This window comes from Hylobates moloch, unplaced genomic scaffold, assembly GCF_009828535.3.
Source record: "Hylobates moloch isolate HMO894 unplaced genomic scaffold, HMol_V3 SCAFFOLD_8, whole genome shotgun sequence".
Classification (NCBI taxonomy): domain Eukaryota; kingdom Metazoa; phylum Chordata; class Mammalia; order Primates; family Hylobatidae; genus Hylobates; species Hylobates moloch.
This window is the reverse complement of record NW_026652283.1, coordinates 117,755,811-117,783,489: the sequence shown is the minus strand read 5'-3', so window position 1 is coordinate 117,783,489 and position 27,679 is coordinate 117,755,811. Positions and strand designations below refer to the sequence as shown.

Genomic DNA, 27,679 nt, shown 5'->3' with positions numbered 1-27,679 from the left:
AGTAGCTGGGACTATAGGTGTGTGCCATCATGCCCAGCTAATTTTTTTATTTTTTGTAGAGACAGGATCTCACTATGTTGCCCAGGCTGGTCTTGAAGTCCTGGGCTTAAGTGATCCTTCTACTCCAGCCTCCCAAAATGCTGGGATTACAGGCTTGAGTCACCGTGCCCAGCCACAAGAATATGAGAGGGAAGCCAGAAGACCTCAGTTCTAGGCTTTCTTGTAAAATTAGATGATAAGAGAGAATGCACACACAGAGCTTAGCACAGTGCCTGGTACTGGGAGAGCCCAAGAAATGGTGGTCATTCATCAAGACAGTCCCAGTTCACCGATGTTCCAGTTGAATGTCAATGTGTAGAAGCCAGAGGGAGGGAGTGTGGCTCAGTTCCAGATGTGGACCCAGAAAAGTGAGCCAGCATGGAGCTGGGCCAGCCAAACTCCAAGGAGCACAGTAACTACAATATGTGGGATTTTACACAAGAAACTTCCAGTAAACATTTACTGAATCCAATCAAATTGCAGCCTTGGGGGATGAAAACGTTAAGATTTCAATACTGGTGATGGTTGCATAACCTTGTGAGATACTAAAAACCACTGACTCACACTTTTTTAAAGGGTGAATTGATGGTATGTGAACTCTATCTCATTTTGTAACAGTGGAAGCCTAACAGGCTGGAACAGAGAACATCGCTCATTGCAGGATGGAAATGTGGAGGCTCAGTCGGAACCTGGTCCATCAGGCCACTTGGTTTCAAATGGTTCTCACTTCTGCCCATGCTGTGGGGACTTCAGGTAACTCCAGGGTCCCTTAGCTCTTCTGGAGACTCAGGTGCAAATAAAGTGCCACTCACCAGCAGTTCATCACTTAGGGCTTCCTAGTCCCAAGGGGAGACTCTTTCCAGCAGTTCTGTCGCCACGATGGGAGAAGCTGCCTGTTGAGCACTCCATAGCCCTCAGCTCCTGGAGCAGCCACAGCTGGCTAACACTCAGCAGGCAGCTGTCCACAGGTTTTGGTATTCTGCCGTAAACACAGGTCAGTCTAGGTGGCTCGAGCAGCGTCACCAGGCTGAATGCAAGATTCCTTTTGCCCACAGCTACTAATAATATTAGCAGTGGTAGTAATAGCTAATTGTTTTTAGTACCAGGCATCACACTAAGTGATTCTCGTATGGTTGTCTCATTTTAACCTTGGCAAGGACCCTATGAGATAAGTATTATTATTGCACTCACTTTACAGATTTGAAAACTGAGGATTAAAGATGTTCATTCATTTGCTACACTAGAGGAAGAAATGTAATTTCTGGAGATTATCTCTTAATCACATGCTTAATGTCAAACAGCCCAGAAAAAGGACAGTCCTCAGATGGGAAGTCGGAATAGAAGAGCTGGCTGGGGGCGGGGAAATGGCAGATGGTCAGAAGACTATTGTTTTCTACCTTCTGCAGTACTTTTGGGCAGGATGCAATGGCTCATGCCTATAATCCCAGCTGTTTGGGAGGCCGAGGGGGAGGACTGCTTGAGGCCAGGGGTTCAAGGCTTCAGTGAGCTATGATCATGCCACTGCACTCCAGCCTGGGCAACAGAAAGAGACTGTCTCTAAAAAAGAAAAATAAAATACAGTACTTTTAAGTTTAGCAATAAATATATAACACTTTGATAAGAAAAACTAATAAAAATTTTGTGCACCTGCACGCACGCATGTGTGTGTGTATGTTTAAAGAACAGGGACAGCAGGCCTCAGAAACACTCCGAGGTGTTCCCCAGAAAGTCTCTCTCTGGCCCTCTCCCTGATCTGGATTCCAAGTGATTTTTGGAGTTTGGGCTGGTGTTATCAGCAGTCACATCATCTTCGTCATCTCTGGTGGCCCCTCTGACTCAACAGGACAAGTGTGGGAGCACAGAGGCACACCAGCCTCTGCCCAGGACAAGGACACTCAAGAGTCATGGCAGGTGGCTTCGCTCATGATGCCTGGATTTCTGGGCCCTGTCTCCTGGCCCCATTCTCCACCATCCTGGGCAGTAGGGGCCACTGGGCTTCGTTAGATTTTCCCAGGGAAAGATTCATGCTGGCCTGGGCTGGCGTAACGCCCTGAGGTAGGCCTCACGACAGTGGAGTTTTAGGTTCCTCAAAATATATAAAACCCCTGGAAAATCTGAAACCATGGGCGACAAAAATGGGCTTCCTTTCACCTCACAAGAAACAATTCAGAAATGTAGGGAGAAATAAAAATACCTGACGGTTCACTAACACTCCCATGATTCCTTTTATTTTTTTAATTTTGGAACATAAAAATGTGTTCTCTAGGACTTGTATACTTTTCCTGGACACTGGTGGCCTCAACAATAATGCCGTGAGGTCCCCAGATTCTTGTAGGCACATGTGGAGGACGGAGGCAATGGGATGTCAGAGGTGAAGGTCAGACACAGGTGCTCTTGTTACTGTACCACAACGCTGGAAGTTATGCTTCCTAATTTTTTAATAAAGAAGTGAGTGTTCTCTCTGCTCCAGCGCAATTCTCAAGAGAACTTCATGTTCCACCTTCTTCCATACTGCACAGCACTCTCTCACAGAACTTTGGAGCAGGCAGGGCAATCTGCCCCTGAATGTGACCCCAAATGGGATAAGGGGATGCTGCTGCTCCCAGTTACCTGCTACATAAACAGGATGATGGAGACCTCTTCTCTAAATTTTGGATCAAAACTCCATAAGAGGTAGAAAACGGTATGGCAATTCCTGAAAAAACTTGCACATAGATAGTTCCATGTGAGCTGGCAATCCCTCTTCCCCCTTCTAAGGATATACCCAGAAGAATTGAAAGCAGCAACTAAAACAGACATTCGCACATCTATGTTTATGGCAGAATTATTCACAGTTACCAGAAGGTGAAAACAACCCAAATGCCCATCAACAGATGAATGGATAAACAAAATACAGTCTTTGTGTGCAATGGAGTATCACTTTGTCTTAAAAAGGAGGGAAATTCTGGCCCCTGCTACAACATGGATGAAGCTTGAGGACATGATGCTAAGTGAAATAGGCCAGCCACAAAGGAATACATACTGTATGATTCCACTTACAGGAGGTACCTAGAGGAGTCACATTCATGGAGACAGAAAGTTGAAGGGGGGTTGCCAGAGGTTAGGGGAAAGAGGGAAATGGAGAATTAGTGCTAATAGGTGCAGGATTTCTGTTTGGAAAGGTGAAAATGTTCCGGAGATGGAAGTGATGGTGGTTGTACAACAATGTGAATGTACCTAATACTATGGTCGTGTACCCTTAAAAACGGTTAAATTGGGGCCGGGTGCGGTGGCTCACACCTGTAATCCCAGCACTTGGGGAGGCCGCGGCGGGTGAATCGCAAGGTCAGGAGATTGAGACCATCTTGCCTAACACAAAAAATACAAAAATTAGCTGGAGATAGTGGTGCGTGCCTATAATCCCAGCTGCTCGAGAGGCTGAGGCAGGAGAACTGCTTGAACCGGGACTTGAGAGGCAGAGGTTGCAGTGAGCCAAGATCACACCACTGCACTCCAGCCTGGGCTACAGAGCAAGTCTTAAAAAAAAAGACAAAAAAACACTGTTACAGTGTCGGAAGGCTGAGACAAGAGAACTGCTTGAAATTGGGAGGCAGACGAGGTTGCCGTGAGCGGACATCAGGCCACTGCACTCCAGTCCAGCCTGGGTGAGAAGAGAGAAACTCCGACTCAAAAAAATAAAAATAAAAATAAAAATAAAAAAGGTTTAAGTGGCAAATTTTGTAGTATGCGTATTTTACCATAATAATCATAAGTAATAAAAATTACTCCACAGGTCCAGGCGCTTTGGCTCATGTCTTTAATCCCAGCACTTTGGGAGGCCGAGGCGGGCGCATCACAAGGTCAGGAGATTGAGACCATCCTGGCTAACACGGTGAAACCCCGTCTCTACTAACAATACAAAAAAATTAGCCAGGCATGGTGACGGGCGCCTGTGGTCCCACCTACTCAGCAGGCTGAGGCAGGAGAATGGCAGGAACCCGGGAGGCGGAGCTTGCAGTGAGCCAAGATTGCACCACTGCACTCCAGCCTGGGCCAGAGTGGAAGACTCTGTCTCAAAAAAAAAAAAAAAAAAGAACTCCATAAGGGAAAGCTACAAGTTAACAAGGCTCCTCTCTGGTGAAAATGACAGGGCCCCTGGAAAGACAAGGCCTGGCCCTGGCCTCTGCATCTGTGCCTTGTACTGTTGGGCTCATGCGTCAGGAATTTTAATGATCTGACACGACAGGGAGCTTTACACTAAAATCTTCCTGAGGCATAGTTTCTACGAGTCATTTGGCAGGGGAAGAGTATAAAGACAGATAACAATAATGGACGCTTTATTCATCATTTGCAAAAAATATTCAAAACCAAAAATTCTTGGAAGGGAAAAAATATTCATGTTTCCTTCATATTTTTCCTCTCTCTTCCCAGCCTGATTCACCTCTCTAGTTCTGTTCCCACCATATGACCATACCTTTTCTCTTTGATTTCTGGCAGTTCACTTACCTTTTCTGTTTCAGTTTCCTGGCCTACATTTGTTTTTTGTTGTTGTTGTTGTTTGTTTGTTTGTTTTGAGATGGGGGTCTCGCTCTGCCACCCAGGCCGAAGTGCAGTGGCATGATCTTGATCTCGGCTCACTGCAACCTCCACCTCCCAGGTTCGAGCTACTCTCCTGCCTCGGCCTCCTCGGTAGCTGGGATTACAGGCACCTGCCACCACACTCAGCTAATTTTTGTATTTTTAGTAAAGATAGGGTTTTGCCACGTTGGCCAAGCTGGTCTCGAACTCCTGACCTCAAGTGATCTGCCTGCCTCAGCCTCCCAAAGTGCTGGAACCACAGGTGTGAATCACCAAGCTCGGCTTCCTGGCCTACATTTGGAAAAAAATATTAACTTGTCTGGTTTCTCCCTACCTTGCAGAGATAGTTGTAAGGATCCCAGGAGACTGTAAACTGGGAAATATTCTTCCTTTCCTCCAAACTGCCTTTGCGAGATACCAACTCCCAACAGAGACAACTTCCCTAAGTAAAACCAGGCAGGAGAGCAGGGAATTCCACAGCAGACCTGTCAAGGGAGATCTGTTTGCCATGTTCCTCAAATCACATGACAGCAGCAGCTCCCTGTGCCTGTGTTCCCAGCCCTGCAATGCTGGGTCATTTGGGAAGCAGCAAAGTGTGGTGGTCAGCAGAGCTGCACACCCATGGCACGCAGAGAATGAGGTCCCCGTCACCAAGATTATTCAAGTAGAGTATGGATAATCGCCTTGGAGGGGATTCCTGATTTAAGCAGGAGCTTGGAATTCTGAGGTCTCTTCCTATTCTAAGAAGACATGGATTTCTTTAATTTGAAATTCAATACTGGCTCCATTTTTTTCTTGCTGTGTGACTTGACCACAGGCACATTCCTAACCTCTCTGAGCTGGTTCCCTCATCTAAGTTAATAATAAAGCATCTGCCTGCTTGACCCTATTGTATGGAGCTCAGAAATGCTGTTATAGCAGTATTGGAAAAAATCGTAATCTGTAATTGGCATGCTAGGAGGAGCTGCGCTGCTGTTACTATTCTCCCATGGCCAGAGGGCAGTCGGACAACATGAGCAAGTGCCACAAAGCAGTCCTCCCTGGCTCAATCTAAAGGCAAGACTAGAGTCTGAGAGGAGTCTTGGGGTACCGGAAGCACATACGGTGAACTGAGCACTTCTCCCCATGAATGGCGATTCCTCAGGTCCTTCTGAGTGACCTTCCAGAAGCATCTCTGTAACCTTGTGAACACTGACTTTTTAAAAACCGTCCAGCCAGAACTTCATTCCCGAGTAGAGTTTCCTTCCACTTTTACACACACCAAAAAAAAAAAAAAAAAAGAGGCTTGCTGAATTAATGAACCACTTCTCTTATCTATTTTTCCTGTTATCTAACTCTGAGAAGGAAGCTGGGAGCTCAGAGGGAGCTGGGAGACATGGCTCACAACGTCTCCCTCCCACCAGGCTGAGAACAGCCTGGAATCCCTGGGCAGAGTTTGCCTCACACCAGGCCTTGAGCAGCCGCAGGGACGCCGCTCCCCACCGCGGGTGAGTCCCCTCCTGGCCCTCCTGGTGACCCCTCTGCCGGGGGAGGCTGGGATGCTGGGGGAATGGAAGGCTTGGGGAGCTCTCCTTGCTCACCACAATCTCCAGCTGTGGGGACAGGGAGGTGGGGGAGGGGAGGGGAAGGCTTCCCCAGCGTGGGGCCGAGGCGGAGGCTGCGGAGAGGCTTTGAGGCCTTTGCGGACGGGAAGGAAGGTTGAGGCTCTGTGAAGGCCGCAGACGCCGGGCTTCCGTCCCACTTTATTTCTCTGTCTCTCCTTCTTACAATTAGGTGGCATTTTAGTTTCTCTATTTCCTGATTCAGCTTCCCACTCCGACAACTGGAAATGGAGTGGGGTGGCTGGCGTCTCAGGAAAAACCTAAATAAATACATACACACCAGAAATCAAATGCATCTGACCAGGTATCCCAGGACCATCTGGCCTCTGCTTCCTCTAGCACACCCAAATCCCCTGGGGTCCCCTGCAGCCGTTGGTGTCCTATTAAGAACGCCCTTGGAAAGTTGAGGCAAACCCTTCCTGGCCCATGTCAGACGCAGCCCAGTTTGCTTCTGGGGTCAGAAAGTCTATGCTGTTTCCCTTCGGGTGGCTTTATCGGTTAGTAGCTAGGTCTCAGAGCCCTCAGGGCTGGATACTTTTCCTTGCCTATTCGCAGATCAAGGGTCAGCCAGGCTTGGTATACGGTTTAATTTTCGTTTATTCTGGAGGCAGACCTGTGATGGGAAGGAGGCATGGGGGTGGGTCTTGCAGGTGGACCACAGCGATCGTATTTTTCTTCCCCAGGCCCATTGCGTGCTTTGCAGAGCTTGGTCGCTAATGCTTTTGGTTGCACACCCTTTTGCATACAAGTCGAACTTACCTCTACTTTCTATAAAGCCAAAGTCTGGGCAAATGAGCCTTGAATCTGATTTGTAGCTGAGAAAAGGGCTGAGTCAAAATAATAATAATAATAATAATAATAATAAATAGGAGTGACAGCTTTGAGAAGGAGTGCAGCTTTGAGAAGGCACGGGTCAGTGTCATAACCAAGGCTCTGAGAGTTTGAAACCTACCAAGTTTCCTGTGCCTCCTCCACATGCTCGCAGGTTGAAAGCCGACAATGCCGTTTGTTCACCCTGTAGCCTCAGGAGGACCCAGCAAGTGCTCTTCTGGAATTGGGTAGGATTGAGGGCAAAGCCTCTCAGTCCTGGTGTACCTATTACAAATATTAGCTTTGCAAAGCAGAGAACAGAAAATTGTTCCGTTTGACTATCTTTCCATCTCCAGCAGCCCCACTGGCTTCCAGGGGGTGAATTGAAAAGCTGTCACAAAACTTACACTCATCTGCATTGCTTATCTTTCCCCTGCCCAACTCTCTGGCTTGCTTACCCTTGCTAAAGTTTTCCCAGGGCTGATATTCCTGCTCTTCTGTACGCTGTCCAAAAACAAGGGAAATTGAAAGCGTTTTAGTGGGAAAAGGAGGGACGGGCCAATCTGAGTTGAGGGAAAGCCGTATTATGTAAGGTTGCTAGAATCCTGTGATTTATCATCACAAAATTGGATTGGCTTATTAAGTAGTAGTAGCAGTAGTTGTTGTAGTATTTGTAGTACTAGCAAATGTTTTGTTTCTGCTGGTCTCATTTTGATAAATCAGTCTAGAATAAAGGATACTTGAAAGTCACACTTTATGAACTTTTTTTTTACAGAGTTCATTTTTAGTGACATAATCATTGCCACAAATTTCCTTTTTCTTCTAAGAATTTGTCTCTGAAAGTGATTTTGCACTCACAAGTTCGATTGGGGGGAGCCTTAAAGACAATTTTGTGTGCTTAGTATTGAGGAAGTGTTTATAAATTACTATTTCTTCCTGTTCTAGTCTTAAGTCTAAAAAAATATCAATTTCAAATAGCTTTCTAATGTCTTGTTATATTTGCCAAGTGATTTATAGGACAGAAAATTATAGTTTGCGTGTGTAAAGTTCAGAGATATTTCAGAGCTTGGAGCAGAGGAGAGGAGAGGTTTTAGGGTTAAATTCAAGCCATCAATCTCCAATTGTCTAAACACTGCACGAAGTGGAGATTCGAGGCAATTATCCGAATAATTGGGGGGGGCACTTTCGCCTGAATTATCTAGATAAAAGTGCGACACAGGAGAATGTCAGTGGCCCTGAAGGCCCTGCCTCGGATCTCCACGGTCGCGCGAATTCGGGCAATGTTTCTGCAGGTTCTCAGACTAGGAGATGGGGGACGAAGGGGAGGTTTCTAGAAGAAGCTTAAAGGGGGCTCGCGCCGCACGACTGGAGGTGGAGGGCGTGCGCCGCGGGACGCCCCAGCCGGGTCTGATAAAGCCCCGAAGCCGATCTAAGGTCAATAAACCAGGCGGCGTCAGACTCGGGCGGAGGGCCGGGAGGGGAGGAGAGTGGAGCCCGCTCAGGCTGGCGGCGGAATGAAAAGGAACCCGGACTGCTGGGGTCCGAGCCCTGGGCCGCATGCGGGGCGCGCAGCCGGGGAGAGGAGCTGGGCGCGCGGCCTGGGCCCCCCACCTGCCCCACCCGAGGGCAGCCAAGCACCCGCGGCCTTAAAAGTATCCTGGCGAGCCCTGAGTGGGCCGGGTCCTGGGCGAACAGTCGTAGCCCTGCACTGAGTTTGGAAAAGCGAACGGAAAGTGACATTTTTACAGGGGCGAGGTTGGGGTCGGGAGGGAGATGGAGACCCCCGAATAATGGAAACGCAGAAGCCTCAGAGACACCACCAAGAGGCAGAGAAGTGTCCCTAAGCGGGGAAAATGAGGAAGAGGGTAACAGTGTTGTTAATTGGCCATGAATTTTAATCCCTGTTGTGTGTCGCCGAATGGTTTACAAACTCTTTTGCATTGGGATTTTGTTTCTCCCACTCCCGCATGATGAGAAGAAAGAAAGATTGGGGCAAGTTAATCGGCTCAAAGTCACGTCGCCGGGGTCTCCTGCCAGGGGGCTTGGACCAGTTGCAAAGGGACCTCCCGCCGGAGAAGGTCTTCCCAAGAGAGATTCCCAACCAGAGCGCGCAGCCCGCGGGGAAACATAACGCGCGCCTGTAAATGACGCGGCTCCCACCTAGGCCGCTCTGGGGCCGCTTAATGTCCGGAACGTCCCGACCCCCGGCTCAATCTTTGCTGCAAAGCCTGAGTGGGCAGGCGGGAGACGAGGCGGTTCCGGTGGAGCTGGCTACTTCAGCAGCGCGAGGCTCGGAAGATCCCCACGGACAGGCGCGACAACGCGCCCTGGCGCCGGCGAATTTTTGCTAGTAACTAAACAGGCCCCTCGGATGCATTGCCACTTTCCCGCCCTCGGCCCTCGAGGCAGAGGCGCTCCCTCTCATCGCCTCTCCGTTCCTGGAAAGGCCGAAGCCGGATTGCTTTGGATGCATTTCGACCAATCTGGCGCCACGTGGGCCAGGTCACCTCGGACGGGTGTCGCGCCCACGTCCTTCGGTGTCGCATGCTGGTGGGCCAGGAAGCCCAGGCCATGCCCAGCAGGGTCCGAGCCGCGGTCGGTGGCGTGACCTCTTGCCAGGCCTGGCGCTGCTGGGAACGTGTCTCGGGTCGCCCTTTGCGCCAGAGACCCACCCTCGGGGAGCACGGGGTCTTCTAGCCGCTGCGCACGGATACCCTGGGCGGCGAGGAGAGCCCGGCTTCTGCTCACCCCTCTCCGGGTGCGAGGTGCTCACCCGCCCCTCGCCCTGCTCCTCCCCGACGCCGCTGTCCCCACGCTCTGGGCAGCGAGACACATAGCGAAGCCCCTGACCCATTTCTTCTCAGTTGCGACCCGCTGTGTGAGACCCCTAAAGAGGCCAAGGATCACAGTAGGTGTTTCATCAAAATGGTCACTGTGTCCCCCAGGTTAGGCTGCTGGTGTTTCAATATCCCCCTGCAGAGAGACCGCGCACCCCCAATCCCATACCCCAGCCTGCAAAGCACAGATCCAATGCCCACTTTATCTGGCCGGGTTTGGAGGGACATTGAGGGGCATGGGTGGCACCCCAGGCTCGCAGGGTTTGTGGTCCCGAAAACCGAGCCCAGGGAATCTCCAGCTCCGTTCTGCTTGCAGAACCTTCGGGTGTTAGTCACAGGCCCTGGCCCGCGCAGGATCTGAAGGCAGAGATTTCTCGACGCTTGGGAACTTACGGCTTGTCTGGGAGCAACTGGATTCCCAGGCCTCTGCACGCTGAGGTTCCGGGGAAGAGCACTGTCTTCATCACTTCCCGACCTGCGCCCGAATCCAACAAATTTCCAGCACTCGTCCCCCTAGGTCTCACAAAAACTCCTGGCAGACCATTCCAGGGCCACGCGTGGCTCAACTCGGGGGCCGTAGCTACGATCCCCGCGCAGAGTCCGGAATCTGGGGCTCGGTCCCCGCGCGGGGTGCGGCGCTCGCGGGGGACGATGAGGTCGGTCCCTCTCGGGAACGGCTCTGTTGTTTCTTTAGATACTGAATATAATTTCTCTCTCATCCATCCCACTCGCTATTCTTAACAATTTTATTTATTGGTTTACTATTGTCTTGTGAACGTTTCTTGTCTCCTCCTTGCCTTTTTTCATCCCCGTTGTCTCTTCATTTCTCTCTTTTTCCTTAATTCTGTTGCAAAGTTTCCTTTTCTTGCTTAATCAAAATCCTCTGCGCTTACTTTGTTGTTTGCCCACAGCATTCGTTCTTCTTTTCTCCTTGTCTACCTGTCTTCTTTCTTGCTGTTCTTGGCCGTGGGCAGACCCGGCTGATTTAAGGACTGCAGTTTTTCCCTGGCATACTCCGCGCTTTCAGATGTGGTCCGCGTCTGTCTGGGTCTTCTCCCACCCCAACCTGAGGTCCTTGCCCCTCACAATAAATTCGTTTTTATTCATTCTGATATTTGCGTACAGAAGTTACTCGATAAAGATGTTTTGTATGATGTGAATCAAAAGCCTTCTTGTCTGTGAATTATTTTAATTTCTGGATATTAAACTGCACAGTAGCTATTTTATTTGCCTTTAATAAATTTCTTAAGTTTTTACCTCTAATGGCACATTATAAATAATTTTCCGAGCACTGGGTGGTGTCTGACAAGACTGATTCACTCAAAAACGATGCAGAATTTCTTAAATGTAGAATCTTTAAAAACGGTGTCAGATGGCTTCTCCTGCCACATCGTTTATGTGTAGCTTTCCACTAACTCTAAAGATTGAACAGGAAACTGATATGGTAGAAATAGATAACTTTTCCTTGTTCACTAGCTAAGATTTTATTTGCTTTCTGTTAGATCACAGTAGTTCTATCATAATAATGATAGAACAATTAGTCTTTCTTTGTAGATAATGATTTCGAGTGCTTATTATTTGTTTTATGTAGAATTTGTTGTTAGATCATACATGAGAATTTTATTTAATGGAATAGTGCTGATAGATAGTAGATGCTTTTCATTTCCAACAAAACGGAGACAAGATTTTGCTTGTAAGAAGTTTTTTTTCCCTTCAAGAAACTTAAAGAAAGCTTTAACTCTTAAAAAAAAATTCTAACAGAACTTTCCTTGAAGAAACAAAATTATTAACGGGGAAAAACTTGACCATGAGAAATTCAGAAGGAAGCTATGAAAGTCAGCTGTGTCTCCTCCGCAATGATTGCAGAATAACAAAAGTTCGGAAAGTTACTACCCTACTGGTCAGACGTAGTAGTCCCCGTTTGTGCAAAAACACCTCTTGGTCGTGGCAATGTGGGGAGGGCGTGTGGTGCAATAGTCCTTCTCACTTCTCAAAGGTTGACGCAGAATCTAACAGTTACCCTCTTAGAACTACTCCCGAGAATTCAGTAGGTAGTAGCTAGTTTCCACACCGGGGACCCTCTTTGTCAAATGCTATGGGTGTGGGGACAAGACTTTGGGTTCAGAGAAAGTTCTGGGAAGAGTCTTGAGGTGGAAACAGCCTCAGTGCGCGGGGGTTTCTCGACAGCTCTCTGGTCTCTCTTACCCCCTAGGTTTTCCCAGCCTTCCCGCCGGATTGCCTTGGAAAGCTGTTGGTGTGGTGGCCACTGGGGTTTGCTCCAGCAGAGATAATGGAGGGGCTCGCTATCTAATCTGGACAGCAGCAGGAACAATCCATTAAACCTCAGCATTTATCCGGGGCGGGGGAGGACGGAGGGACGGGGCTGGCGTGCTCCACCCGGCCCTGGGAGGCGCAGAGCTGCCCCATAGGTGGCAGGGGGCTTAATCAGAGAGTTTTGTGCTAAATCAAAACTCACCACGGCGTATTATGCTTGCTGATGCCGGTAAATAGTAATTCTACCCATTGTGACTGTTAGGAAGTAGCAGAATCCCTTTGGGTTGGAGGGATCGTTTTTTTCTTTTAAGAAGTTCAATGTGCTTTATATTGTCTCATTCAAACTCACCCATCAAGAGGCGCGGTTCGATTCCAACTTTCACCGTATTCCTTGAAACTAGGGAGACTAAATCCATAGGCCCATTCTTTGATTCATTCATTCAGCAAACATTTACCAAGCTTTCCTCTGCGCTAGGCATTATGCCTTGTACTGACAGGTTAAATTATTTGCCTAAGATGAGGACTAAAGCAGGCGACTGGGGCGGGACCCTAAATCAACTATTTCAGTCCCGCAACTGCTCACTTGTTTGCCCCGAGACACACAAATCGGAGATATTTGGCGTTGGAAGGGCCCCAGGGGTTATCTAGTCAGCCTTCCATTCAGTGCAGGAATCCCTCCCCGCAATGCCAGGGCAGGCCCCTACCTGAACTCTCCGCCAGCTCAGGAAACTACAGCTCCCGGGTGGGCTTCCCATTTGAAAGTGGCCCTGTGAGCGGGAAAGAATTTCCCTGGGAGAAAACGGTCTTAGCCTGCCCACACCTAAACTTGGCCTGCTGAGCCCTCAATGCTACTGTGACTCCCAAGTCTCCGGGTTTATGCCCCAAGAGTAAGGGTTCCCCTGCCCAAGGGCAACCCATGTCCTCAGCCATAACTGGCTGGCCTGGACCTGGGCTGTGCCATGGCTCCCTTCAGCCTTGCCCTGGTGTTGGAGATCCCTGAGCTGCTGGAAACTAAAGCCCCTGAAACTTGAAGACGCTGTGGGCCTTAGTCAAGCCAACCTTCCTCTGTTGCAATGGTGGATATTTGCTGCCAGGTGAGAGAAAACACTATAGGGAGTAGCCAAAGAATTGCCAGAGCCTAGATTCTAGATTCTAGTTCCCACACAAACACCTACAAGCTGGGTGACCTTGAGTATGTTGTTTCACTTCTATTTCTAGCATAGTCTAAAAATAAGGTGCAGGAATGTGCTTCTCAAAAGTTGAAAATGACATCTTTTTCAAAGATAAAATTTCTCCTTATAGTCTGTGCTCACAAAAGGCAATTTCTGAACCATAAACTCATTACAGAGAATGTTCTGGAAACTTTTTAGATTTGTTGAGATCCTAAATGTACATTGTCCCTAGGTCAGTGTAAGAGTTTAGACTCCAGTGTTAGAATGATGTGATTTGAATTCCATCTCCGCCACTCACTGGCTGTGTTTTCTTGGTCAAATTACTTAACACTTCTGTGTTTGAGTTTCTTATATTTTAAAATCCTTATAAACCTTAGAGGACGGAAAGACTGCCCTAATCCCTGAGATAATCATGTGTTCAGCTGGATGCTAATGTTCTCTTTGTTTTTGTTTGGCTTTGTGTGGTTTGTTTCTTAACCTATTACTTCAAAACTCTTCAGAAATTAAATACATCTAATAAGAGGTAGAAATTTACCTGACACATTGATAAATGTATTTTTTATTTAGCTTACCCAAAATTGACTGCTGCTGATGGTTGTGGAAATTGTGTGAGTTAACCTTTCTGAAAGGCAATTTGGCAATAGACATTCAAAACCCAAAAAGTGGTCATATTCTTTGACCCACTTTTTCTGGTAATAGAAATTTACCCTCAGGAAATAATCAGAGATTTACAAGATGCTTTACTTAGCAAAATTTATGATTTGACAAGGATGCACCGAACGTTACGAATTGAGGTGAAAAACAGAAAATAACCTAAACTCTGAACAATAAGAGTATACTTACATCAACTATACTAAATCCATTACATGATCATTAAATTGTGTTTTCTTAAGATATTCAATGACATGGGAAGTCTCGATTCTTAAGAAATAAAAAGTAGATTGTGAAACACTTCTACCACAATCGCGAAAGAGAAGAAAGAAGACTAAGGTTTCCAATTCTTTCTGCCTAATGTGGCTAAGGATGGATTTGGTTGTCCTCGTTATACTTTTCTGTATTTCCAAATGGACTGTGACAAACTTGTGTTTATTTGAAAGTAGAATAAACAAATATTTTGAGAGAGGTGAGGAAGATTGGCCAGATCCAAGACATGTCAGCCTTCGTCAGGCTTCCTACGATGTTTATGACTGTTGTGTTTTCATAGCAAAGCATTTGCTCCAGAGAATTCAGTTTTAGGGTCCCTAAAACTCAATGGACTCAAAACTCCAAGAACAGCCCTGGACTCCTGATTCCAGGCTAGAGATGTTCTCAGATGGTAGGAGTGATTTTTCCACAAGGAAGAGATTCCCCTCCCCGTTTCGAAAATGTTTTCAGGTCCAAATTGTCTCAGAATTTCACTTGCAACCTTGAGTGTTTCTGAAATTGAAAACAATCATCTAAGTTCTTGTAACTTTTCCCTCTTCCACGACTCCCTTTTCTGGCAGGAGGATGTGGTGGGATGTGAGGCCAGGTGCGGGGTAGTGATGGGGGGCGCTGCAAATAGAAGCTGATTATTCAGACCTCAGGGAGGGAGAAAAGGAGGAGACTCGGTGGGGGGGGAAAGTCAGACCTTTGGTGGTGGCCAAGAAGCCAGGTGTTCAGAAAGGAAGGCCGTGTGAAGGCAAGAGAGCCAAAGCGGAGGACAGGACTGCAGACCGAATGAATCACAAGACAGCTCTTAACAAATGTCAGGTGCCGATTTTGAAACTGAAATAGTTTGCGCTTGTAGAGAAACACGTAGCAGATGCCTTCCGCCCGCTTTACAAGCAGGGTGTGGGATGGGGCTGGGGGAGAGTGGTCACAAAAGGAAGTAGAAATGAGATCCCACCATAAACTTAGGAGACCTTCAAAAGATTTGTACTGAGTCTTTTTTTAAAAAAAATCTTAATGTAGCACATCCCAGTCAACAGAAGATAAAAATAACATCGAGATAAAGACCAATTTCACTTTTATTAATTAGCAAATAAATATTTAGCAAATAAATTGCATTCTGAATATAGTATGAAATATAAACTTAAAATACCATTTAATAATGGTATTTTCTTTCTCTAAGTCCTACATTTAAAAGAAAAATTTTGAGGTTAGCCTTTTTTGGTTGGGTGGGTGGGTGGTTGTTGATAATGGAGTATGAATAGAATTTTTGCAAACCACAGAATTTTCTGAAGACTGGAGGCAGCTCCTCCTACGCTCATCTCTCCCCTTCTTCATCTACAAGGCAGGCAAGCAGGGCCCAGACAGGCACCATAGCCATCTTCATGTAATTTTCCAGCCCCCTACACTGCACAGGCATAGTGGTAGGAACTTTCTTGAAGGATGATTCTTGCAGGGGTGAGTTCCAGACACCTTTGTTGACTTAATTCTCTACAAACAAAATCTTCAGGCTGGGCGCGGTAGCTCACGCCTCTAATCCCAGAACTTTGGGAGGCCGAGGCGGTCAGATCACGAGGTCAGGAGTTCGAGACCAGCCTGACCAAAATAATGAAACCCCGTCTCTACTAAAAATACAAAAATTGCCTGGGCGTGGTGGTGTGCGCCTGTAATCCCAGCTACTCAGGAGGCTGACGCAGGAAAGTCACTTGAACCCGGGAGGTGGAGGTTGCAGTGAGCTGAGATTGTGCCATTGCACTCCAGCCTGGGTGACAGAGTGAGAATCCATCTCAAAAAAAAAAAAAAAAATCCTCAACCACTGTTGTTTTATCTGCCCCTTTTCTAGGAAGGGGATCAACTCCACAGCCTGAGCAGACATCTGTGTTCTTGATGTGGAGAGGACGCCTCCCAAAGCAAGGGGTGTGAGAAGCGAGGAGGACACAGCTGGGAGGGAACAGATTTCCCTTGCCTTTGAAAAATGCTTCATTCTCTACTAGCTAGGCATTCTGGGGTGGGTGGGTCAGTGTGTTGTTGACTGCTTTTCTTATGGCTGTACCATTTAGCATTCCCAGAAGTGGCTCCTAAGGCACAGGTTTTTTTAGGCATCCATAGACCATCCCCCTCCAAGAGAATTATCCAGGGAAGTATCCTAGGTGTTCCATCTTTGTACAATTTTGTAATAATTTCCACCTGTGATCAAAATAGAATGCGGGAGGACAAGCAATCATCCTCTTGGCCCTGCTACAAACTGCTGAACCAAACAGTGCTCTGTGCCCTCATCTGTGAGTTGGGGGCAATGACTAATTGTGTGCTTTATCGAAGTGCTATCACATATGTCACATTTGAACCTCACAGCAACTCTCTGGCGTATTATTAGAGCATTTCTCCCTTTTTAAAGATGAGAAAACTGAGACTCCGAGATGTCGTAAAGCCAAAGGTCACAGTACTAATAAGTAACAGAATTGAACTCAAAATGCCTTGCTCTAACTACCAAGTGCTGCCTCCCTCACCCTCCAGAGAAAAGCCAAGGATACAGGAGATTGTCTGCATGAGCTGATATGTAATGGCTCTGAGAGGTTTTATTGGGATCCCTTACTCATCCAAAAATCAAAAAATGACACAGCTACAAGGCTCCTAGAGCTGATCAAACCCTGCCACTGTTTCATTTTGTAGGTGTGGCCCAACGAGGTTAAGTGATTTGCCAGTCACTCCATGAGTTCGTGGAAAATGACCAATGTCATTTTAAAAAATTAGTTAAAAGTACCTTCTACCAAGCCCATTTTTATGGCTTATTTTAAGCGGGTTAATAAGTATACCAGGCACAGCTTAAACCCAACTGAGTAAATGCTGACACCAGTTTATAGATTTGGCAGATAAGTAGCAATAAGGAATTATTCCTCTCTCATTTATCATCCAGCCTTTCCAAGGTGCAAGTTATAAAGTGAAGCAAATAGCAGTTCAAGAGCCCCCCACACACGTGAGATCAAAACAGTGAAAAACAAATTGAATTTCAAGCTATACATTTATAATGCATCTATGCCTGAGGTCTCCTGAAATATGAAAAAGAATAACATTTGGGAAAATTTTCTGCATTTCAGAAATAGGCACATTTCTTATACAGAGCTCTATATTTGACCTTCAGACATATTCAATCATTAATTCGTTCTTTTGAGTATGTATTGGGTGCCTACTCTGTGCAGACCACTGTAGGGGATTATAGAATTACTAAATGATATTCCAGCCATCAAGAGCTTTTTAAACCTAATGTGACAAAATAAAGCACACATGCATGCATGCGCATGCACACGCGCGCACACACACACACACACACAAATCTCAACCCTATAAATCTTTGTGTGGGGACATTATATGATGCCCAGAGTCAGCGGGTGTCAGGGGAGTGTATGCATGGGGACAGGAGGGAATGGGAAGATTGTCTGGTGTGACTAGGGGAGCCACAACTAGGAACACATTGAGGAGGTGGCCTTGCCTCAACCTTCTCCCCAGTGACGTATCTTTATCATGAGAATAGGGTTAGGAAATTTCATAGGCAGAAAATAAGACAAAGAATTGATGGCTCCAATTAAGAACCTAATCCCCAAATCCCCTGAAGCACAAACTGGTGGAGAGATAGGTAAGGGGCCAATGGGGGCAATAGCAGTTAAAATATTTGTAATGTCTGCAGAAAATGAATAAAACCAACAGATGATTTATTCGGGAGGTGAGCGCTAATGAATTCTCATGTGTTATTTGGAAAGGTTGGCTTAGCTTATATTTTTATCGCTCCCAGTCTTCCAGTGGTGGACCCGAGACCCAAAGTTCAATGTAAATAACAAAGCAGGGACAAATCCAATAAGTGACTTTGCTCTTAGCTGCCCAGACAAGAAGCTGCAAGACAACTTCTGGAACCTCCCATGGGTCAATTCACTGTTCCTCCCCAGGGATGGGGCCTGTTTCTTCAGTCCAGTAACCACTTATTTCTGGGCCCTGAATTCATAAAACTGAAGCATTTTTCAGGGTAAAAAGAAATGGGAAGACATTTACTCAAAATCCTTTACTTGGGATATTGGGAAACTGAGGCTCAGCAAATTCAAATGACTTATACATAGAATGACCACATAATTTATGTGAAATTATAGGTGAAGGTGTATGTCACTGATGATCACCCAGAACAGCAGCATGCACCGGGCCTGTTTCAGGCATCCAGGACATTGGATCACCACCAATAAACAATGAGAATCAGAACAAGGGCCCACCCATCACGGCCCACACACACTTGGCTACCTTCTTTTCTTTATTTTGAAGGCTGAGTCCAGCAGACCATAGGAAGATATTCAGCCTAGAGGGGCAATATGTGCCTGGTGCCCATTTTGGCTTGGTTTATCCCCAGTCTAAGTAGGGCATGGAATGACTGTGGCTTTGAATGTCTATGACCTCCCTTTACCTCATCCTCAAGCCCTCACTCACCCCCACCCTTGGCTGGGCCAGGTCACTCTTTCCAGTGCCCTGCAAAGGGCATGGGCAGCAGTTCTAACCAGGCTGCCAGACTTCTAGGCTCTGCCCGAGAGCCCAGGGCTGCCTTATCTCTGATCCTCTCACCCTAGTGATTACATCAGGGTGAGGGAAGTTTGGCCTTAGGAGTCGATGTGTAGAGGGGAGGTATCAATTCCTATAGCAGCATGTTGAAATGGAAAACAGAGTATGACCAGGGTGCCAGGGAACCTTGTCCTGGCTGTGCTGCTAAATAGGTGTGTGGCTCTGTAGCCCTTTCTAGATACTAATTGCCTCTTCTGCGAAATGAGTGGATTGGACCAGAATCCTTGAAGTCCCTTGCAACTCCACGGCTCCACATCAGCGTCAGAGAGAGGCTGTCTCAGGACTCATAAATGGGCCAAAAGTACCTGGTGCCATAATCACCCACAATTGGAGGAAGAAGGTGTGATGAGGCGCCACGGGGCATCTTCCGAACGTGAGCCTCTGTGTTTGCACACAATGGAAGAGACCATGGAGCCCGTGTCTCAGCCACAGCCCTGATACCACATCTTCAGTCATCAAGGATGAGGATTTACACTGTATTAGGAAAAAGTGGAAACTCCACTTTTTAAAATTCAATTCAGCAAACTTTAAAAAAAAATGTCTACTATATGTTAGAAACTGGAAAATACAAAGATGTCAAATATAAGATTTCTGCCTTCAAGGAGACTAAAATTTTGGGGAGAGAGGTATATAGAGAGGCAGAAGTGTAGAGAGATTAAACTAAAATACAATATGATAAAGGCTGTAGAAACAGAAGGGGAAAGAGACTGATTCTGGAATAAGAATGGAAATTAAAAAAAAAAAAAAAAAAAAGGCTGGCCTGGTGTGGTGGCTCTGGCTCAGGGCTGTAATCCCAGCACTTCGGGATGCTAAGCAAGAGGGCAGTGGGAGGGTCACTCCAGCCAGGAATTCCAGACCAGGCTGGTCAACATAGCGAGACCCCGTCTTTACAAACAAACAAACAAAATAGCCAGGTCTGGTGGTGCGCACCTGTACTCCTCACTACTCTGGAGGCTGAGGTGGGAGGATTGCTTGAGCACAGGAATTTGAGGCTCCAGTGAACTATGATCGCACTATTGCAGTCCAACCTGGGTGAAAGAGAAACACCTTGTCTCTCTCTCTTTCTCTCAAAAAAAAAAAAAAAGGTTACGTAAGAAGATACCCTGCACGATACCAAAGCCTTGCCCAGAGGAGCAGTTTTTGAGTTCTGCAGTCAACCTGCTTGAATTTAAATCTTGACTCCACCACCTTATAAGCGGGGCAAGTTACTTAATAGTTTGTGCCTTGGTTTCTTCATCTGTAAAATGGAGGAAATAGAGTGACTGTGTGGATAAACGATTGTGTGGATAATCAATCGGTGCAGCACACTTGGCACTGTGCCTGGCATATGGCATTGTCCAGTGTCACTCAATAAATGTTTGCCTAGTAAATGGATCCCAGTTTTCATCTGCAATCCAAGCCTTTTATTTTGCATATTCAAATGGGCCTCCCATTTTTAGTTCCTCACTGAACATATTCATTATGAATGGCTAAGATTGAGTTCAGAGTTAGGGTCTTGGTGTTCTCACCCTAAGAGATAAGGCCTCACTCTGTTGCCCAGGCTGGAGTGCAGTGGTGCCGTCACTGCTCACTTCAGCCTCAACCTCCTAGGCTCAAGTGATCTTCCCACCTCAGTCCCCCTGGGAGCTGGGACTACAGGCACGTGCCACAACACCCTGCTATGTTTTTGTATTTTTATTAGAGGTGAGGTTTCTCCATGTTGTCCAGGCTGGATTTCGGGAGCTTAAAGTCACAAAATGTTGGGATAGGAAGGAACTTCAGACAATTTAGTAGTCTCTTCATTTTACGGACGGAAAACTAAGCCTTAGAAAGTTAAGTGACTTGCCTGTGGGCATGGCACTCCTCTGGTGGTAGTAGTGGGATTAGAATCCAGGAATCCTGACTCGCAGACCAAGGAGCTCCCTCCAGCCTCAACTAGACCCAGATCCTCGAGGCCTAAGCTTCGCTCTACACTGACACTGAGGCCACAGCAACCTGGGGTCCCTCCCTCCTCTTTCTATGGCATCCCAAACAAGAGACTACCTGTTTCCCAGTTCTTAGGGCACATCTAAGGAAGAATTTAGGACCTTTCCCAGTCCAGGGCTAGCTCTCAACTCAAAGAGGGAAGAAAACAAGAATGAAAAAAACCACTTCAGACCATAAATGCTCCATGTTGCTTACAGTGTTGACTTTCTCCTTTAAATTCTCATTCAAGGAGACCACTTCGCAGGGGATCTGTTCATGATCCTCACCCTAGTGTCACCAACAGAGGTGGCCGTGGGGGCTTTCCGTAGAAAGGGCAGGTGACAGGTGAGGCAGGCAGGAGCTCGGGCCACCTGTTCTCCAACCTAATGGCCTCAGGTAGCAGCCCTGCGGCCTCGCTCCTCCTTCCCCAAATGCAAGGGAAGAACAACGAGGCAACCACCAGAGGGAGGAAGGTGGAACTGGGGGAAAGTGAGCGCAGGGGTGGAGAATGAACTAAGCTCCATCACACCTTTTCAAGCACAGCAGTGACAGTGTGTGCTGTTATAAAAGAACACTTGCTCCATGAGAACATTAGAAACGTACAAAAAAATTTCACGCAAGACCTCGCCGTCTTTATACGCAGGTGTATTTACGTTGATTTCTCTACCTATCTTATCTATCACTATATAATTCGAATGAGCCCTAATAGGGTATTGACCGGTGTCCTGAATTTTCTCCGCCCGTGCACGGCGTGAGTAATTCCCGTGAAACTACGCTCATGCGGATCTAGATTGAATCCGATCCTTCGGGCCGCGGCTGCCCCGCCTGGGAGGGCGTGGCCCCCGCGCTGGGGCGGGAACCGGCTTCTGGGGACGCGCGGCCTCTGCGCCTCAGCCGACTTCCACTGCGGGTGGGTGCGGGGGTGCGGGGGTGCGGGGCGCGGGGCTGCCCCGCCGGGAGGCTGGGAGGGATACCAGGCGCTGGGACCCACGCGAGGGCGCGGGCGGACGGGGGACGGGAAGCGAGGCTGCCGAGGGGAGGAAGCGGGGCCGGCACAGCGGGCGCCAGGCCGGGCAGAGGCGGGGGCGGCCGGCCCGGGGCTGACCCCAAGCGCCGCCGAGTCTGCGCCGCCCGCCGCCCCGCGCTCGCCTCCCGCCGCCTGGGGTTCCGCGGCGGCCGTCAGCGCGCACCTCATCAATAAGGCCTGCCAGGCGCCGGCCCCGAGACCATCCATCACCCGGGCTGCACCCCCGGCCGCGCAGCGAGGCTTCTGCGAGCGCCTGCGGGGCCTCTGCGTGGAGTGGGCAGGGCCCGCGTTCACCCGGGAGTGAGGCCTAACACGCTCGCGTGGATCGCCGGCAGCGTTGTTCTACCCGACAACAAATATATGGCTTTATTCCGCTTCTTAGTGCCAGTGTCTGTTAACGATGTGGTTGGTGTTCATTTGTTCCTAAAGAGCTGTAAGGAAGCTTAGAAATGATTCGGCAAGCTTGGGCGCGGTGGCGCATGTTTGTAATCCTAGCACTTACTGAGGCAGAGGCGGCAGGATCGCTTAAGCCCAGCAGTTCGAGACCAGCCTGGGCAGCATGGCGAAACCCCATCTCCACAAAAAAATAAAATTAGCCGGGCGTGGTGGCGCGTGCCTGTGGTCCTGCTGGGGAGGCTAAGGTGGGAAGATCTCCTGAGCCTGGGGACGTAGAGGCTGCAGTGAGCTGAGATCACATCACTGCACTCCAGCCTGGTGACAGAGTGAGACCCTGTCGAGAAAGAGAGAAAGGGAGAAAGAAGAGAGAGAGAGAGAGAAAGAGGATTGATTCGACAGACACACACACACACAGAGAGAGAGAGAGAGAGAGAGAAAGAGAAAGAGGATTGATTCGACAGACACATACACACACACACACACACAGAGAGAGAGGATTGATTCAGCACAACCGGTGCATTTCACAGATGAGGAGACCAAGGGCCAGAGTGGGCGGCTGGCGTGCCTGAGGCCACACCAGGAGGTGCTGATGGAAACTATACTGGGGCCTGCATCTCTTGCCCTACCCCCACTCCCGGCCCTTGTGCCCTCCAAATGGGCACTCCGCAGGTCCAGGATTGATATGAGTGTTTGGCATCGAATGTGTGAAAAGGGCGAAGTCATAGGTTATGGGTGTGGGTGTCAGTGCATGAACAGCACAGAGTCCGCAGGCATTCTATCCCCCAACTCAGGCCACAGCCTCTGTGTGTGTGTGTGTGTGCATGTGTGTGTGTGTTGAGGTCTAGAAAGAGTACTAGGTAAAAGAGGGAGAAACACCTCTACGTTAAAAGCAATGCGTTCCTTGAATTAATTTAGGTCGTCTCCCACCTGCCCTTTTCCCCAAGGAGGTGCGGTGGGTCCCCCTTCCTGCTCGTGTCCGCCAGCGCTCACTCCTGCTCTTGTCTGCAGGATGCTTTTCCTCTCTGGTTTGCGGGTAGAAACTTGTGTTCTGGGCCGGGCGCGGTGGCTCACGCTTGTAATCCCAGCACTTTGGGAGGCCGAGGCGGGCAGATCACGAGGTCAGGAGATCGAGACCACGGTGAAACCCCGTCTCTACTAAAAATACAAAAAAATTAGCCGGGCGTGGTGGCGGGCGCCTGTAGTCCCAGCTACTTGGAGAGGCTGAGGCAGGAGAATGGCGTGAACCCGGGAGGCGGAGCTTGCAATGAGCCGAGATTGCGCCACTGCACTCCAGCCTGGGCGACAGAAAAAAAAAAAAAAAAAAAAAAAAAAGAAAGAAAGAAACTTGTGTTCATCCTTGTATCTACAAGTTTGCATGGTGCCTGGCACATAATAAATTCAATAAATGTTTGCTTTGTGAATTGTAGCTCTTGTGAGGGAATTCAAATAATTCTGGATCAGAGGGCATGTAGGCTGAAAGAACTCACAGATCAGGTGTCCAGTCTCATTTCATATGAGGGAGACTGAGGATCCCAGCATTGCCCCATTGAACCATTGCCTGGTTCACTCAAGGCCTTCCTCTGTAAGGTCAGAGCTGGCATGGCCCTCAGGGATCGCTTTCTTTTCTCCCCCCAGAACATTGCCCTGCCACCAGCTCTCCCAGCTGTGGATTGCATCCTCATCACTTCTTTCCCTTGCCACCTTTTGGTTCCTCTGCTGCTTAATTAACAAGCTCTCCCAGGATGAGGGACAGAGAAGATCATGAAGCCAAACTGTCTGCTTTGTTCCTAAGAGGAAACACAATATTTTGTGGGGGATTGTTTTGTTTTTGTTCATGGTGTTGTTTTCTTAGTGTTGATGGTGTTGGATTTTAAATTCAAATTCAAATGACAAAATTAAAATCAGTGACCAGTGGGTGTCTGCTAATCTTAACATCTATTTTTCTTCCATGATCACAGAGGTATAACTGGAGTTAGAAATAATCATATTATCAAGAACTCTGGGAGGAGGTAGAAACAATCTCTCTCTCTCTCTTTCTCACACACAGACACACACACACACACCTCACTTTTATTGAAGAGCAAAGGTAGCAAAGACATCTTGTGGCCCAGACAGTCAGTGGCTTTGGGCTCTTGTGTGATGTCCACTATAATTGCTATATATAGACTATAGTTGCTATATATAGACTATATATAGACTGTAATTGCTCTGTGTACAAGCCCGGAGTGTGGTTTTATCTGGCACAGAGCACTTTCATCCTATTACCTTGTGCCCTGATGGTAGCCCATCCCTGTGAACATCGTGACCTGCAACTGAGCATAATGGAAATTGACTTGAGAATCAGAGGTGGCTCACCCCTGTAATCCCAGCACTTTGGGAGGCGGAGACGGGTGGATCACCTGAGGCTGGGAGTTGGAGACCAGCCTGACCAACATGGAGAAACCCCGTCTCTACTAAAATTACAAAAATTAGCTGGGCATAGTGGCACATGCCTGTAATCCCAGCAACTTGGGAGGCTGAGGCAGGAGAATCACTTGAACCCGGGAGGCAGAGGTTGTGATAAGCCAAGATCGCACCATTGCACTCCAGCCTGGGCACCAAGAGTGAAACTCTGTCTCAAAAAATAAAAATAAATAAATAAGAGCCAGAGTAATGGGTTCTGCAGAACGATATCCTCTTGTACAGAAAAGGCCATGTTTCACTGAGTGCTTTTCCCTTATTCTATTCAGAAATACAGTCCTACTCTCAAGAGGCCAAAGCGTTTCTCCTTCAAGGCCAGTCCTTGGCTTACCCTTGCCTCAGGGGACTACCTGGACCAAGCTCAGTTTCCAAGGACTGACTGGTTCTCTCTGCTTCCCATCACCCTCTCCCAGGCAGCCATCAGGTTGTTGAAAGGGGCTTAGCAATCCCTGAGCTTGTGCTGTTTGGCTTCAAGACCTTCAGGATGTAAGAGGAGGATAACCCTCACTCTGACATCACCCTTCCTGCAGCCTGCCCAAAAACATGAGTGCACCGGTGCTCGTGTGTTTGTGCCATACATGCTCAAGATAGGCACTGGAGCTGTACCCAGGATGGACCACTGTGGCCATTCCTATGGAAAGAGGATGAACAATAGGGGGGACCAACCTCGAAAAATGATCCTTTAAAATGAAATGCAAGGCTTTCTTTTGTATATAAATCACTCTTCTAACGTATTTTAGGTGGGAGTTAAACGTGTACCAGGGATGTGGACTCGCACTAAAGGCAGGATGGGGCTGGAGAGAATGGGAGCCGAAGAGTCTTATCCTGCCCCACCTGTGCTCTTTTTCCTTCTGCTCTCTTCAAAGCCAGATTTATTGAAGTGCAACTTCTATACAGTAAATTCTCCTTTTAGTGTACAGTTTTCTGAGTCTCGACAAACACACAAATTGTGTGACCACCATCACAAGATATGAGAATAGTCCCAGCGCCCCTCCAAATTTCTTCCTCCCCTCTATAGTCAACTCTTCCCCCTCCTCAGCCCCTGGCAACCTCTGATCTGTTTTCGGCCCCTGTTTTTCTGTCTTCTTCAGAATATCATGAAAATGGATATTGTCTATAATCTTTTGAATATTCTTTCACTTAGCTGAATGCATTCGAGATTCATTAGTGTTGCTGGGTGTTTGTTGTTCATTCCTTTTTGTTACTGAGTAGTATTCCATTGTATGGATGTACCTCGGTTTACCTATTACCCCGCTTAAGGATCATTTGAGTGGTTTCCCGTTTGGGGCAATTATGAATACAGCTGTAGGTTTTGCAGATAACGACAATACTATTTTAGAGTTTAAAGTTTAAAACACAACTTATGTTTAGCTCTTCTTGTCCTGAGGCTCATTACACATAGTGTATCTGCTGGGACATGTTCAAAGACTGGGGTGAGGACGTCACAATCCCTGACAAAAAGTGGTGTGTGGAGGGGGTGTGTGCATGTGTATTCTACTTGCGGAATGAAAGATATGAATTCAGAGCTTCGGAAGTGCAGTAAAGACAAAGTGCTTACAGGGTGATTGAGAAACTGAGGTGGCAAATAAGTCTTTTATTTACTCTACCTGTTCTGAGCCCACCAGCCCGTGAGCCCACCCACCTGCTCAGGGAGAGTGCGGGCCCCTGGAACTGGGCATCTGCAGAGACTTCCTTGGGGAGGGGTGGACTTTGTCCCTCACTGGGGGAGGTCCCCCGGGGAGATGGTGTGAAATAGGGGAGGGAGGAGGCGATGAGGTCAGGATAGCTCTGTACCTTCCTGAGTGACATCCTGCCAGTGTCCTCCACCTAGGTGCGGAGGGCTCCATTTCACTGCACCCCTTTGCACCTTAGATTTTCTCTCTTCACTTCCTTGCCCTTTGGCAATTTGCTGTTCATTAGCACCTCTGCTGCAGACCAGGGGGCAGCACCAGAAGTCCCACTTTAACCGGAGAGCCCCGTCCTTCTGACAAACACACGCACAGGACTAACGAGGGGGATCAGTGGAAACCAGCCGCAAAATCCATTCCGTTCAGAACACAGTGAACACCCTTTGACAGAAGAAGGACTATCTAGCTATTCCAAGCTCCGTGTCTCCCCTTTCTTGAGACTGTTGTTACAAGAAACCAATGATTTCTAACAATGAGAACCTCCCAGCTCGGGAAGCGGTGTTTGGAGGGGAGCAGCGCTCTCGGTGGGCACCTGCTGCAGTTGGGGTGGGAGCGGTAGTTGTGGAGGCCACTTTCCCATCCACCGCCAGGGAAGCCTGGACTGTCTGAAGGGGTCGTCGCTTGCGCCGAGGACGGCCGGGCCTCCGGCCCCAGCACAGCCCCTCTTTCAGAGGACCCCGGGTCTCCGCGCCTACGGACCAGGGGCTGTTTTCGCACTTGGGCTTCGCGCTTCCTTGACACTTTCCTGTCTCTGCTCGCCGCGCCAGGTCGCGGCGCCTGCCTGGGCGTCTTCCCCAACTCCGGGTCACCTCGGGGCGAGGGCAAGGGTGCCGGGCCGGTGGGGCGTTCCGGCCACCACGGGGCGGAGGAGGGAGCGGCCTTTGCGGAAACGGGCCGAGCTGGCTCAGGGAACGCCAGATCTCTGGGGGACCCACCAGTCCCCTGATGTGCGCGTTGAGGTCTTGGGCCTGGCGGCCCTCCAGCCGCGGGTGTCCCTACCGTCACCACTGTCCTCCCTGTGAGCTGGGCAAGGGGAGCCCTGGACGCTGGGTTGACCTCGTCCCTTTCGGGGTCTCTTTCCTCCCACCCAGGCCCGGCCGCTTTCTGGCCTCCTTCCTTTCCCAGGAGGTCCTGGCCTCTCTCTCGGTCACCAAGTCTCTTGACTCCCAGCTCGCCTTACTTCCCAGGGTCTGTGGTCTCTCTCCTTTCTCTGTCTCTGCTCTCTCTGCCCATCCATTGCCTGCTTTGGTTTTTCCATAATATTTCATCATTCAACACTGTATTTGACTTACTTATTGTCCGTTTTTCTCTTACAGCATGTAAGCTGCTTAGGATAGAATTCTTCTCTACTTTGTTCCATGCTGAGTACTCA

At 48.3% G+C, this 27,679-nt stretch overlaps 1 protein-coding gene across 2 annotated transcripts in view; it reads left to right on the top strand.

Annotated features, from left to right (window-relative positions):
* The first annotated feature begins 5,955 nt into the window (after window positions 1–5,955).
* Window positions 5,956–27,679, top strand: part of GATA4 (GATA binding protein 4) — an 84,364-nt gene continuing 62,640 nt past the window's right edge. For both annotated transcript variants that reach the window (XM_058442868.1, XM_058442865.1), the window contains exon 1: window positions 5,956–6,083. The gene's annotated coding sequence lies outside the window, so the exon portion shown is untranslated. The remainder of the gene's footprint in view (window positions 6,084–27,679) is intronic.